The sequence below is a fragment of the Electrona antarctica genome (assembly GCF_951216825.1).
Source record: "Electrona antarctica genome assembly, chromosome: 4".
NCBI lineage: Eukaryota > Metazoa > Chordata > Actinopteri > Myctophiformes > Myctophidae > Electrona > Electrona antarctica.
In genome coordinates, this window is record NC_136809.1 from 9,048,623 (window position 1) to 9,064,399 (window position 15,777).

The window sequence follows — 15,777 nt, forward strand, 5'->3', positions numbered from 1 at the left end:
CAATATTATCCATAACAACGTCAATCAATCCATTCCACAGGGTCCAATGCCAGACAACAAGCAGACGCCAGACATTCTCTGCAGGTCAAAATCTTTATCCATCCATCTTTATCCAACGAAGCTTATGTTAATTATATCTGTATTAATACTGTTGTTACCTCCTCAGATGCCCATTTATGGGAACTGTCCTCCAGTCTCAACACCAGAGTTAGACTCCACCTACCAGAGTCTCAATCCATCCACCATGGAGGACAACTCACTGTACTCTACAGTCATACCAACACGCACATAGAGTACAGTACTATACTGTACTCTACAGTCATACCAACACACACATAGAGTATAGTACTATACTGTACATACTGTACTCTACAGTCATACCAACACGCACATAGAGTACAGTACTATACTGTACATACTGTACTCTACAGTCATACCAACACGCACATAGAGTACAGTACTATACTGTACATACTGTACTCTACAGTCATACCAACACGCACATAGAGTACAGTACTATACTGTACATACTGTACTCTACAGTCATACCAACACACACATAGAGTACAGTACTATACTGTACTCTACAGTCATACCAACACACACATAGAGTACAGTACTATACTGTACTCTACAGTCATACCAACACGCACATAGAGTACAGTACTATACTGTACTCTACAGTCATACCAACACGCACATAGAGTACAGTACTATACTGTACTCTACAGTCATACCAACACGCACATAGAGTACAGTACTATACTGTACTCTACAGTCATACCAACACACACATAGAGTACAGTACTATATACTGTACTCTACAGTCATACCAACACGCACATAGAGTACAGTACTATACTGTACTCTACAGTCATACCAACACACACATAGAGTACAGTACTATATACTGTACTCTACAGTCATACCAACACACACATAGAGTACAGTACTATACTGTACTCTACAGTCATACCAACACGCACATAGAGTACAGTACTATACTGTACTCTACAGTCATACCAACACACACATAGAGTACAGTACTATATACTGTACTCTACAGTCATACCAACACGCACATAGAGTACAGTACTATACTGTACTCTACAGTCATACCAACACACACATAGAGTACAGTACTATATACTGTACTCTACAGTCATACCAACACACACATAGAGTACAGTACTATACTGTACTCTACAGTCATACCAACACGCACATAGAGTACAGTACTATACTGTACTCTACAGTCATACCAACACGCACATAGAGTACAGTACTATACTGTACTCTACAGTCATACCAACACACACATAGAGTACAGTACTATACTGTACTCTACAGTCATACCAACACGCACATAGAGTACAGTACTATACTGTACTCTACAGTCATACCAACACACACATAGAGTACAGTACTATATACTGTACTCTACAGTCATACCAACACGCACATAGAGTACAGTACTATACTGTACTCTACAGTCATACCAACACACACATAGAGTACAGTACTATATACTGTACTCTACAGTCATACCAACACACACATAGAGTACAGTACTATACTGTACTCTACAGTCATACCAACACGCACATAGAGTACAGTACTATACTGTACTCTACAGTCATACCAACACGCACATAGAGTACAGTACTATACTGTACTCTACAGTCATACCAACACACACATAGAGTACAGTACTATATACTGTACTCTACAGTCATACCAACACACACATAGAGTACAGTACTATATACTGTACTCTACAGTCATACCAACACACACATAGAGTACAGTACTATATACTGTACTCTACAGTCATACCAACACACACATAGAGTACAGTACTATATACTGTACTCTACAGTCATACCAACACACACATAGAGTACAGTACTATATACTGTACTCTACAGTCATACCAACACGCACATAGAGTACAGTACTATACTGTACTCTACAGTCATACCAACACGCACATAGAGTACAGTACTATACTGTACTCAACACACACACACACACACACACACACACACACACACACACACACACACACACACACACACACACACACACACACACACACACACACACACACACACACACACACACACACACACACACACACGAGTACTCTACTCAATCTACATACTGTACTCTACAGTCATACAGTACCAACACATACATACTGACTGTATGTGACAGGTGTCAGAATGATGCTGTTCTTTTCTTTTTTCGTTTTGCATTAGTACACTTATTTTGTTGTTGACTGCCGTAATCTTATTTCTTTCCGTCTTATTATTTGTATTACTGCCTATTTTGGGTATTATGATTTTTGTACTATGCATTTAATTTCTTTGGTTCCTGCCTGGACAATACAATACAAGTTACAACAATATTTATGTAAGGTTTTAAGTACAGTAGGGCTGTCAAATTAACTGAGTTAACTGAGTTAATTAATTTGTGAAATTAATTAGATAAAACAAGGCAGAGGCTCAAATCACATAGCATGACAACAGGATGAGAGACAGAGAGACACCATCCTGCCACACTGGATTTGTTATAAAGAATAAAATATACATACGTATATGTTAAATGCCTTCGGACATTTATCTTACCATTCCCACAACGATATACAGAAAAACATGGCATATTTTGGACATAGTTCGAATGGTGATTAATTGTTAAGCTGTGATTAATCAGATTAAAATGTTTAATCGTTTGACAGCCCTAGTTTTAAGGTTTCATTGTTATTTTGTTTAGTTTAGTTTTAGCATTAATAGGTTTTTAATGTATTTTATTAAATTTTATTTTTAGGATTGTTTATATTGCATTTTTATTTGTGTTTTAGAGGCCGCTGTACAGGGACAAATTGTAATATATATATATATTCTTATACTTACCCATGTTTTTAGTGTCAGTCTCTCTCCTTGTGTGTCTCCCATATACTGTAAAGTTAAGGTTAAAAGTGTAGACAGGGGACCACTACTCTATTAAAAATGTGGCGTAGTCGACAGACTTTATTTGGTTTTACAACAATGATGCATTCTGCACTTTAACCAGTGCGACCCAATTCATTAATTGGTGTGAGCCTTACGAAGTATTTCTAAATAGTGTAAACTCAAGTGAGTCTCAGAGTATAATTAGCAAAGTTCTGACTTGCAATCGGCCACCGGTCACATGAACAGTATAGGCTAAAGTATGAATTTCTGTCATAATAGAGTCTCCATCAATCTCCAACAACATTGAAGAAGTTCTACTTGTTTACTCTTTCACAGAGTTGAGGAAGGTTTTCCTTGCTTTCATTCCGTCAGGTGTGGACAACTTGTTCACACCTACTGTAAGTTCTAAGTCAGAACTTCCTTTCTATGCATAGATATCACACATCCGTGGTACAGAGCTATATGCAGACTGTACATTATTAGCTCATTACTGCATTGTATAATATCTTATATATAATAAATAAATAAATGTTTTACATAGTAATGTGAATTATTGATAGTATATAAATGCATTCATTTTGATTATTTCATCCTTACATAGATCACTCATTCTGCCCCTAACTGGACCATTGCTGTATGGTCCATTGCTCCGAATTTATGGTGGTTTAAAGGACAAATGTCATGTATGTGCAAATACACAATAAATACCTAACATGGACTAAATCAGCCTATTAAAACTAAGCTATGATGACTAAAACTAAGACTATATATATTGACAATTTTGTCAACAAATAATAACATAATAACATGCAAGCATGCAACAAAGTGTAAAAGCAGCCATTACAACGCCATCAAGGCCTGATGCATGCAGTTCTAAAATACACAGTGCCCATTATATTAAAAAAAAGAAAAGTCATCCAATATTACTTTTTAACTATTTACATTTTCCAGTATTTCTGTGTAATGAATCATTGAATACATCACTAATTTATCACTATACTGTATTATTGTGATAAATGAAAAACTAAGATGAAAATCTTTATGTGTGTACCATATGTTACATGTCTGTGCAGGGGTTTTGCCTAAATCAATCGTGCAGTTTATGTAGGCAAGGCAATAAGAATCAATTCATTCAGCACCACACATTCAAGTTATAGGAAACAACCAATTCAGCACCATGGACAGCGGCTGCGGTTATTCCCTTATTCCTTTATTTCCCGAAGTACTGGGTTGACTCTAACCTGACTCCGCCAGATGGGGCAGCAGAGAGTACACTGGGTTCCCCCCTCCTGCTGGGAAGGAACCCAGTGTACTCTCTGCTGCCCCATCTGGTGGAGTCAGGTTAGGTTGACTCAGGGTTCACCGTAATCACGTTGCAATTTTAAGGGGGAGTGGTTAACCAGGCTAGGTTCAGTATCATGCTCGTAACACCTCGTTCAGGAAAGTCGTGGGTGTGCATGAAAAGCAGGAGGCGTTTTTAGTCATCTTTGAACGAAGGTAGACCAGATAGCAGCTTTGTGTAAACACCTATACAGAGTGAGAGTGAAGGGAGCCCCCCCCCCCCCACACTTACTGTAGGCCATAGTAGCCTGAGTTGTTTCTAACTTTGTCCCTAAGCCAAAACGTTTGTCCACCACCACTATACAATATTGAAAAGCCCCTTATTGTACAGTATATGCATTGCATACCTTATCATTCTGACAAGTTTCAATATACAAAATCACTATTGGCTCTTTTGTGGCAGCATATTTAGGGCAATTAAAAGATGTACACAACATACTGTTTGCATGTAACAAAGCATAACCTCACACTTACTATACTCAAGCAAACCTTGACCCAACCTAAAAATGCAGTAAACAACCGGAATCAATCAGATGCAGTGCTATTCGCTACTATCTCTCTCTATGTGCTTATATACATATTGGAGGCTTGCTTCTTTCTGCAGGTTAAATCATTCTACACTTAGGTCGTTCTTAGAACGATCTGCTGTCAGCAGCACCTTTTGCATCACAGGTGTCTGTTGTCGCGGACCTTTATACCCCTTTTCTCTACAAAGACTGTAGAAGAACACACAATCTAAAATAATATTGTCCTTAGTTACCAATAATAGTTGGTGGAAGAGTATTATCTTTAGACAAGAGCCCAACGTTACAATTCAGACACCCTGCAGGCGAGAAGCGATCTCGCCCTGAGGGCGAGAAGCGATCTTGAGTGTACATGAGGTGTACATGAGGTCAGATCAACCTATGGAATGTCAAAACAGGTCAGCTCCATATATGATGATATAAGGGTGGCAGCGGTGGCAGTGTCTTGAGTGTACAGAGTTTGATGAGGGTCCAGGTAGGGCCGGGCCTTATTTATTCGGGCCTGTTGAGAACTCTAGTTTTCGCCGACTGCCGGGCGCGGCTGCACTAATAACTTTGGGCAGGGTTCATCTAGAGTTTGAATGGGAGCGTGTCTTGAGTGTACAGGGTTTGATGAGGTGAGATCAACATAGGGAATGTCAGAACAGGTCAGCTCCATATTTGGAGATCTAAGGGTGGCAGCAGGGGCAGTGTCTGGAGTGTACAGGGTTTGATGAGGGTCAAGGTAGCCTTCATTTTCAGGCCTGTTGAGAATTCTAGTTTACGCTGACTGCCGTGCGCAGCTGCACTAATAACTTTTGGGCGGGCCCGTCTAGAGTTTGAATGGACAGTTATCAGTCAAAAGGGAGACATCGAAGAGGAACGACGGGTGGGGAGGATCAACATATGGACTAATGGCCATATACAGTATGGTGGCGTGACGGACTGACTGTGATGGACTGATGGACTGACTGACAGGTTTTTATAGTAATCTGCGACCTACTGTCGCAATAAAAATGTGACTTGCTTTGTGTTCTGTGGTTCGTTAATCTTTGCAAAAGTCTGTCAACACCAACAGTGGAAGTTATCAGTTGTAGGCAGAGACGACAGCTTCCTGTTTTGCATTGTGGTCAACAGTAGGGATGGAGCTCAATAACCGACACCCGGAAAAAATCCGATAACAAGCTTATTGAGTACTCGTTCTCAATAAGCTTTGGGCTTATCAACTGTTATCGAGCATAGCGGCCCATGACGTCATGTTTAAACAATCAAGACAAGTGGCGATCAATAAATACATGTAATCACCCATGCTGACACAAACATGTCGGTCTAAAAGTGTATTGATATCTGCCAACCAGCGCTGTCCGGGTAAACAAAATTACGCTTTTAAAGTGACGGTACACATATTAACCAGTTAACAGTTTCTTTAATATTATTGTATTGGTAAAAAAGGTCAATTGCCTTCCGTCTGTTGGAAAAGTACTGCATTTGAAGGCCCTAGTAAAATATACTGGTTCTGTTCAGAATGTATTGTCTCTCCACAGACAATTTCCACAAAATAATAGAAAATGCTCGATAGTGGGTTCGATATGGCTCGTTATCAATACAAATGAACGATCTCCATCCCTAGTCAACAGAGAGTGCAGTGTATTTTCTCAGTGAGTGGTCGGGGGCTATGCTGTGGACCCAGGCTACTTAAGTACTTGTATAGCCTACAGTACTTGAGTAACTGTACTTACACCACTGGTTATCCCTATACTCCAGATGACAACCGCACAAAATGTAATGACTTAGATCATTTCAAATATTTGCCCGGCGATGATTCACTTTGACTAGTTTGACTTCAGTTTGTATATTCATGTTGTTCATGTGAAGCAGGGGTGCCCAAAAGGTATAGATTGCGATTGATGGATCTGGTATGAACATGGACACGTATATACGTCAGTTGTTACTTTATAGACAGTTGACACACTGGGCCCTATTAAGCAAGTGGAATCTAATTACATATAATTTTACAGTTTTTAAGACGTGGGGGCGGGTGCAATGTCATATTACAATTATGGGCCAGGTAAGAAGCGCTTTCGACACCCCGTGGTGTGAGCAAAACGGCCTTGAATTAGTCATGGGAGTGTTTCAGGGAGTTTTGAGGCTTACCCAATGAACATGTCCGTACTATTCTCTTTACGACACCAGCTGATGATGCGCCCTTTTCGGCAAGTGGTATTACATTTCTGCAGACTGGCACCATAGACATGACATGACTTTGTCACATTTGGGTTAATTATTCATATTGCACTGCATGCTGTCACCTTTATGCCTCAAAAGAACAGATCCACAAGCTGTCACAGCCATGATGTGCATAGCTTGTAGTTGTAGGCCTATGTCTCTATTTTGTTAAGTAACTTGCAGTTTTCATTGGAAAGTCATTACAGCGGCGCAGCCATATGCTAAGGGAGGGAGATATACGCACATCGTCACTTAATTTGTTTCTGTTCTAAGCATGAAAAACAGCTGTAAAAATCTTTATTCTAGTTCATTTGATTCATAAATGAATAACTAAGACTTTGAAATGGCACCTACCTATACCTTTCAGATCGGAATGGAACTGGGAGTAGATACGCAGCATTGGCTGGCAAATTGGCAATCCATGCGTAATGTTCCCAGAATCGTCTAACCCCCGAACATACAAGTTCGTTTGATATTGTTTAATTCGATAAAAATAGAACCATGTACCATACAGCGAATGAAAGCAAGATTCCTAAGGAATATGGGGATTTTTACATTTTAAAAAACGGTTGAGAAATGAGAGAACCATGAGTGTTTATAATATCAAATATTATAAGAATAATATGAAAGACAAACGGGCTGTGAAGAGCTCAGCTCACCATCCCGACAAGGAGGAAATATAGCCTATAGTGCATGCACGTATATGCACTGACTGTTGCACACACGCTCTTTATTTGTTTCTATTGAAAAACACCAGTAAAATAACGTTTATTTTATTTTATTTCATTCGAGTCACGACGAAGGAATGAGTTGAAATGCCATACGTGCGCCATGCGTATTGCTGCGGCCCCAATGTTATGGTCTTCGCTCGTAGCATATTATTGAAGAAGAATTGAGTCGGGTGTGATACAGCGTATGAAAGCAAACCTCCCAATGAGTATGGAGATGTTTTAATTTCTAAAAAAGGTTGAGAAATGAGCGATATATGACCCTTTATAATCTCAACGAGAAAGCCAGAAAACTCGCTGTTGCCATGTGTCATAGAAACAAGTAAATAGGTCTATAAACATACTCCCAAAAGAATCGCATATAACAGGGGTCTACAACCTATTTTAAATGAAGTGCCATGTTTTTATTTTCTAGATAGTGAGTCTGCCATATCAAGATTCCTTTTAATGACACCACATTAAAATTTCCAGCATATTTTGATTGTCCACAAATATAAAGTTCTTCCTTCTTTTTACATATTTTCTTGCACATTGTTAGAATGATCATTATAAATATATATCCCCCTGCAGTCAGAGTTCATTGTTTTAATGAATGAATGTGATGCATTGTGAGCTGGTAGATCTGCTATTTTCAAAAGTAATCTTTGAAAAAAGTGACAATTGTGGAATATTTTTGAAAAATGTTATTGAAACATTTAAAAACACAAATCTGTCATGGGGGTCACTGGCTTAGTTGGGCAAATGCATTAATCTGGGGGTCCTTGACATGGGAATGTCGCTGTGTGAGGATCACTGGTTTAAACAACATTAGGAGAAAAGCCCAAATAAGCACTTTAGAAACAAGAAAAGCAACCACAACTACCAATATTTACACGCATCTTTGCAGAAAAAGAAGCCGCTTATAATAAACAGACATGGCAACACTCCAGCAGCACTCCAGAGCCGCTCAAGTGTAAAATGAAACAGTGCTTTTTGCTTTTAAGACGTGGTCAGACCCAGGCGGAATCGGTATGCGCTGAGTGTTTTTAGGTCAAGGGGCTTAATAGCAAATTAGCGCAAAGCGAAAATAATTAACATATGGACACTCCCCCAATGCTAAATTATGCAGGAACGTGGTATTCCATATGAGTGAGCGCTCACCACGGCTTCCATAATACGAAAAGGCGCAGAGCGAGGGCGAAATCTGTATTACCGCATGGGTTTTTCGTCTTGCTTAATAGGGCTCACTGACTGTGCACAGGACAAACTGTAAGTTGAGACGTGCAATACTGTGGTGACACACAGAAGAGTAAACTGCTTAGGTATTTACAATTAGGCTGTAAAAACCTAGCCTTTGTTAAGAATGCTGCTAAACAACCCAAGGGGGGTCAGGGGTGCTGTTCCTGACCTAATCATAGGGACAGCTCCTATCTCGAACTGCTAATCAACAGCTGTGTGTGTACAGAGAGCTCTCTGCTCTCTGCTCTAGAATCGAAATGACATGAGTCTACAATGTATTTGTGCTTAATCATTCAGACTGGTTAACAATACAGTTTGTATTGTTAACACATTACATGTGTTAAAAAGGTTCTGCATATTTCATATATCAAATCAAATCAAATCAAATCAAATTTATTTATATAGCACATTTAAAAACAACTCTCATTGTACCAAAGTGCTTCACAAGGCAGAATATAGTGGAATACAATACAATACAATAAAATGCAATACAATACAATACAGTACAATTCAGTGCAGAAGACGTCAATAGTAAAAAAAAACAGGCAAATAGGACAAAGTAATCTAAAAAGGAAAGGTGCAAGATCATGTCGGTGGTGCAAAGGCTTGTGAATATAAAAATGTTTTAAGTTGTGATTTAAAAGACTCAACGGAGCATAGATATTGAATTAGCCTTATTGGTATAAAACATATAGTTCATTACATGAGCTACATGTCATGTCCCTCCTCCTCCCACCGGAAGATCCTGTGAAGGAAACATTCTGATTGGCTAAAAAAAAAGTATTTTTGGCATCTGCCACTAATTAAGGTGACTTGATTGATTGACATAAAAAAGGGCCTGTGTTGCTGTACACAAACGTCGGTAGCATTATAAATTAAATACCAAAAAACCCTACCTATTCCATATCTCCCCCTCTATTTCCCAGTGCATTTGTCTTATATTTAACGCCAGTGCCGCTATTCAAAATCCCCCTCAGGTACATATTTAAGCTATTTTCAGCAATATTTCTTTCAGTGGGTAGATCTTGTTGAGCTGGTAATTTTGAAAGTAGCTCTCAAGTAAAAAAGTGTGGGAATCAGAAACATTATGGCGAAGAGCAGAGTTCACAGATGAGCATGTCCTCTCTTCTTCGGTTAACACAGTGGTTTTGGTTGTGTGTTTCACTGGAACATGTACTGTATGTATGTATCAAACAGGAAATTGTCTGTGGTGTGCTGTTGCACATGGTCACAAAACCAAGATAGGAACCATTTCTTCAGAAGCATGAGAACGGAAACATTGGTTTATACAAGATGTCCCCTTTCACAGCATATAGGAAAGCTATGATCTTACTGTTAATAAATCACACATTGGATAAAAGCATTATGCTAAATGCATAGCTTTAATTCATCTCTATTTAGCAGACTTGTGGACTTTGAATATAGGCGATGTTTCTTCCATCCAAATGTTAAGGGGCTGTTTAAACAACAATCATTTAAACTAATATTTTAGTTTAAGGAGGGGTCCAATATTTACTTTATGAATATCCTACTTAGTACTACTTACTACTACTACTTTGTTTTTGTCGCATTACAAAGCCAACAATGTGTTGTTGTTGTTGTTAGCACATTCTTGTGGCCGATGGCACAACATGCTTATCTGTATGAGTGAGTGACAAATAGAAGCTTCTTCAATCTCTTGAATCTTGATTCATGCACTTATTTCACTGGCTGTTTGCGCAGTCCAAATATTTCCTAATTCATCTAAAAATGATGTAACACCATGCACATTGACCACAACGAAAAGAAATATGCGTTCCGAACATTTGCTCTGGTCTTCATAATATATGACTGAAGAGACAAATGAAAGTCTTCTACGTATGTTATCTTATGACGAGAACTCAACCAGGTGACAAAAGAGACACCAGAACATAGAGCAAAATGTTCCTTCCACTGCTTACTATAGGATGATTCCTAGAACCGTGACTATCATTCACTTGGCAGCTTTATGAACTTATATAAGGAGTATAATTGTACAATAAATTAACTGTCAATAAATGTGCACAAATCATAGCCTTCATTCCATATTTGGTGTGGAGTGTTCATGCATTCACTGTGTGGCTGAACTTTGTTTGAGATAAATTACCTCATGTCTATTGTGTTCAGTGTGTTTCATGAGTAGTGTAGTTTAGAATAGATGACAGTAGTCCATGGAGGACTCAATTATGAACTCGTCATATGGATAATTAATGAGAAATGCACACATGCATATTTGTGGTGTGGTGAAGATGTGGTGAGATGTGGTGAGATGTGGTGTGGTGAAGACCCATAGCGTGACAGTTTGTTCCTACAGTACAGTATATGTCATGACCAGCCGCCCACACATTGGCACCAAAACAAAACAGGTGTCCTTCCGCTGCACTTTGTATTTGACCTAGAACCTCCAGAGCCTTTATGCATACTCTCTGTGTGTGTGTGTGTGTGTGTGTGTCTCTCTCTCTCTCTCTCTCTCTCTCCATGAAGGTATTTATTGTACAGTATGTGGTTCCTGTGAAGATGTTGCATTTTCTTCCACGGAACAGTGCACTAAACTTTTGTGCACTGTTCCGTGGAAGTGTGTCAATGTTGTCAGGTAATACTGGGAGTTACGAAATTCCACTGAAAAAGGAGTTAGAATCTCTGTGTTCCAGCTTGCCTGATTGAGTCATCATTATTAGGAAATGTGCCAATATAATCATGTCATATTGTGTCTGCTCTATCAGTAATATCAGTTTAATGGAAGGTTGGATAAAGTAAGAGAATGGAATAAGGGTAACTAACCGTGTGATAGTATTCGGAATAGATCAGTGGTTCTCAAAAATCACACTCGTGTGAAGTGAGTGGTGCAACTCCGTGTGGGTCCCCCCCTGGGAATCGGCCAGGCCGATTCCGGCGAGCCGTCCTGCGTCCGAAACGGTTGAGAAATTACAGAGTTACCGTGTGGGGGTCCCTCTACTGTATACCTTCTACTTAGCCCCATATGTGCCCTCTCCCTACGCTCATTCTGTAGCTCCGAGATGAGGTCACAGAAAGAGCCCCTCCCACCCCGTTCAGAGACGGCGCATGTTTCCACAATTCCCCATTTCTTACCCTTTTCTAAACAATATATCAAAAACGTGAAGTGGCTTTCAGGGTTTACACTAATTCAACGTCAACAACGCCAAAGAAAATCCAACTTTAAACGGTTACGAGCGTTACAGCGGTTGGTTTAGTCAGCCGATTCCATGTTTATCAAGGGATTGGTGCGTGTGCGCGGGCATGTCGAGTGAACTGAAGTCAGTTGGACATTTTCGACCAGGGGAGGCGCCGGGGAGGCGCTAAAGCTTTTCAACTTCCTTGAAAAACATGCTAAACAACCGCTAGACGCTCGTGTAACCGTTTAAAGTTGGATTTTCTTTGGCGTTGTTGACGTTGAATTAGTGTAAACCCTGAAAGCCACTTCACGTTTTTGATATATTGTTTAGAAAAGGGTAAGAAATGGGGAATTGTGGAAACATGCGCCGTCTCTGAACGGGGTGGGAGGGGCTCTTTCTGTGAACTCATCTCGGAGCTACAGAATGAGCGTAGGGAGAGGGCACATATGGGGCTACCTTCTACTGTACTTTACTGTACTGTCACTGTACTGTACTGGCACACCCGAAATCACCATATATACAGTTAATATGTGCGTGTGTTTGTGTGTGTGTTAGGTTGCGCACAGGTGGTGAAAAACAACCATGCTGTTTTCGTGCTCAGACGCACCCACCCACCCACCCAGCCACACACATAGTCACTTAAGGAAGTGGTTGCACCACTTAATAAAATCTTTTGGCTCTGGACCACTCCTATATTTCAGTCAAATCGTGCAAGTATCGTAATTTCAATCATTTTATTGGCTATTAATTCAAATATTTTCTTGCATTTGATGGACTTTTGAAATACTGCATTTAAACATATTTGAATACATTTAACAAAGGCATTTTAATTTATATTTTAAAACATTTTCCCATGGATGACCCGCAGGCCTAGTATGCCATGGACCACTAGTAGTACGTGGACCATCGGTTGAGAAACAGTGGTATGTATAGACATGGGATGCATTGCATAGCAAGTGTTACAAAAGCACTAATCTTAGCAAATCCCAACACAACAGTGGTCCCCAGGTTCATTCATAAGCTCCTTGGAACAAAACCATTTTAAGGTCAACCACACCAATGAAACTCCTTGAGTTGCAAGGAGTTGCATTGGTGTGGTTGACCTTAAAATTATTTTGTTGCAAGAAATTGCAAATGGTGTGGATTGGGCTTTAGTCCGCGTTGTGGTCCCTGGTTCACAATCAGTTGAAAACCCCTGCTGTAAATCAGGGCCTCTTTATGCTTATGTCCTTATTAAGCTTTATGGTGATAAACAACTTCATAATCATCATAATACTGTACATCATTCATACTAGTGCTCTACCATTCCACCAGCTTATTTATTTTGGAGCGGTGCAGCCGCAACAATGCACAGCTTTGTGTGTATGTCTGTCTGTCCGCTTGAGCATGGAATGTCCGATTGAGCACGGAATGTCCGTTTGAACACGGAATGTCCGTTTGAGCATGGAATGTCCGTTTGAGCATGGAATGTCCGTTTGAACACGGAATGTCCGTTTGAGCATGGAATGTCCGTTTGAGCATGGAATGTCCGTTTGAGCATGGAATGTCCGTTTGAACACGGAATGTCCGTTTGAGCATGGAATGTCCGTTTGAGCATGGAATGTCCGTTTGAGCACGGAATGTCCATTTGAGCATGGAATGTCTGTTTGAGCATGGAATGTCCGTTTGAGCACGGAATGTCCGTTTGAGCATGGCATGTCCGTTTGAGCATGGAATGTCCGTTTGAACACGGAATGTCCGTTTGAGCATGGCATGTCCGTTTGAGCATGGAATGTCTGTTTGAGCACGGAATGTCCGCTTGAACACGGAATGTCCGTTTGAGCATGGAATGTCCGTTTGAGCACGGAATGTCCGTTTGAGCATGGAATGTCCGTTTGAACACGGAATGTCCGTTTGAGCACGGAATGTCCGTTTGAGCACGGAATGTCCGTTTGAGCACGGAATGTCCGTTTGAACACGGAATGTCCGTTTGAACACGGAATGTCCGTTTGAGCACGGAATGTCCGTTTGAGCATGGAATGTCCGTTTGAGCACGGAATGTCCGTTTGAACACGGAATGTCCGTTTGAGCACGGAATGTCCGTGATGTCATGTTGTTGACATCATCAGAATGTCTCTCCACTTCACACGAGTGTGATTTTATGTGGCAGTTGAATTTAAAAGGATTCTTGTGTCACTGCTATTTTGTGTTATTATGAATGTCAATTTGTTTGTCGAATCAACAACATTCTTGGCAATAAAACATCAGAATTATTTACTGTACCAGGACCAAATATCAGTACCATGGACAGCACCAGCACCAGAGGTTCTAAAACACGGTATTCATGAGTGTGCCAAGTTATCCTTTGATTCGTTTCTCATTTAATAACTAAATCCTATCATGAACATGAAATAGAATTTCAAATTATTATTCATTGTTATGGTTCTTCAGACAGTGGTTGTTTCAACATTTGTGCCAGGCATTTTTGTAATAAGGTGACATGAAGTTTGGTTATTGATGAGTTCCTTACTATGTTCTCTGAAAGGCCACATTCGCTGTACCTGCTGTGTTAGCACTCATTTAGCATATGATTTGAATATACTGACTAGGGCATATAAAACATATCTTTAGCTTAGGCTACATGTAAGATAGAGAAAACCCACTGGCTGTGTGAGAGAGAGAGAGAGAGAGAGAGAGAGAGAGAGAGAGAGAGAGAGAGAGAGAGAGAGAGAGAGAGAGAGTTATAGCCTAACATTAATGTTAGTAACAGTTCTGGGCCGCGGCTCAGTGGTCCAGGCACCTTGGCTGCATCTTCAGTCTGGCAGTGTGCCGCGGGTTCGACTCCCGATCCCGACGGCCTTTACTGCATGTCACCCCCCGTCTCTCTATGTCAGCCTACTGTCTATCCCTCCATAAAAAATATAAAATAAAGGCGAAAGCCACAAAAAAACTAAAAACAAAAGTGAATACTAGTTAGTAACAATAATGGAGGCTGCTTCTTTCTGCAGTATAAATCATTCTAGATATAGATAGTTATGAGAACTAAAATAGTAAATACACTGTCATTTGCATCACAGACCTGTGTCTGTGGTCTTTGGGATCTTTGTTCACCTTTCCTCTTGAGAAAACTGTTATTATGAATACACTTATTAGGCCTATCATATTTGCCCACGCAAAACTGCCCAAAAATCACTTTCACCTAGAAAATCCATTCACATTTTTGAGTGGTGTAAACCACTCCTACAACTGGCTTTGTTAGTCTGTGCAGAAAAAAATTGCATGGTTGCTATGTTCACCCTGTTCACCCGGGTGTGATTTCATTACGTCAGACATGATTTCATTACGTCAGACGGGCTATATAAGACCTTACACCACTCAGTTCACACGGGTGTGATTTTTTTATAATTCAGCTGACTGTGGAGACACATGCTGGAACCTTTTACTTTGAAATGTTTTATAGTTTCTGAGTTATTTAATTTAAACGCCAAATGCATTCTCAATGGCGAAAACACAAACTTTGGCACCACGTATTAAAAATTCCATCAGATTTTTTTTAATACAAAACAAATAATTATAAAATATATATATATTTTTTTTTTTCAAAGACGTCCACAGACGTCTTGGGCTCTGCCCGTGCGGTAATACCAAAGACGTCCACAGACGTCTAAAACTGCAT

At 40.0% G+C, this 15,777-nt stretch overlaps 1 protein-coding gene across 1 annotated transcript in view; it reads left to right on the forward strand.

Moving 5' to 3' along the window:
- LOC306921954 (uncharacterized protein) overlaps positions 1-15,777 on the forward strand; it is a 42,155-nt gene that overhangs the window by 10,720 nt on the left and 15,658 nt on the right. The gene's annotated exons all lie outside the window — the stretch shown is intronic.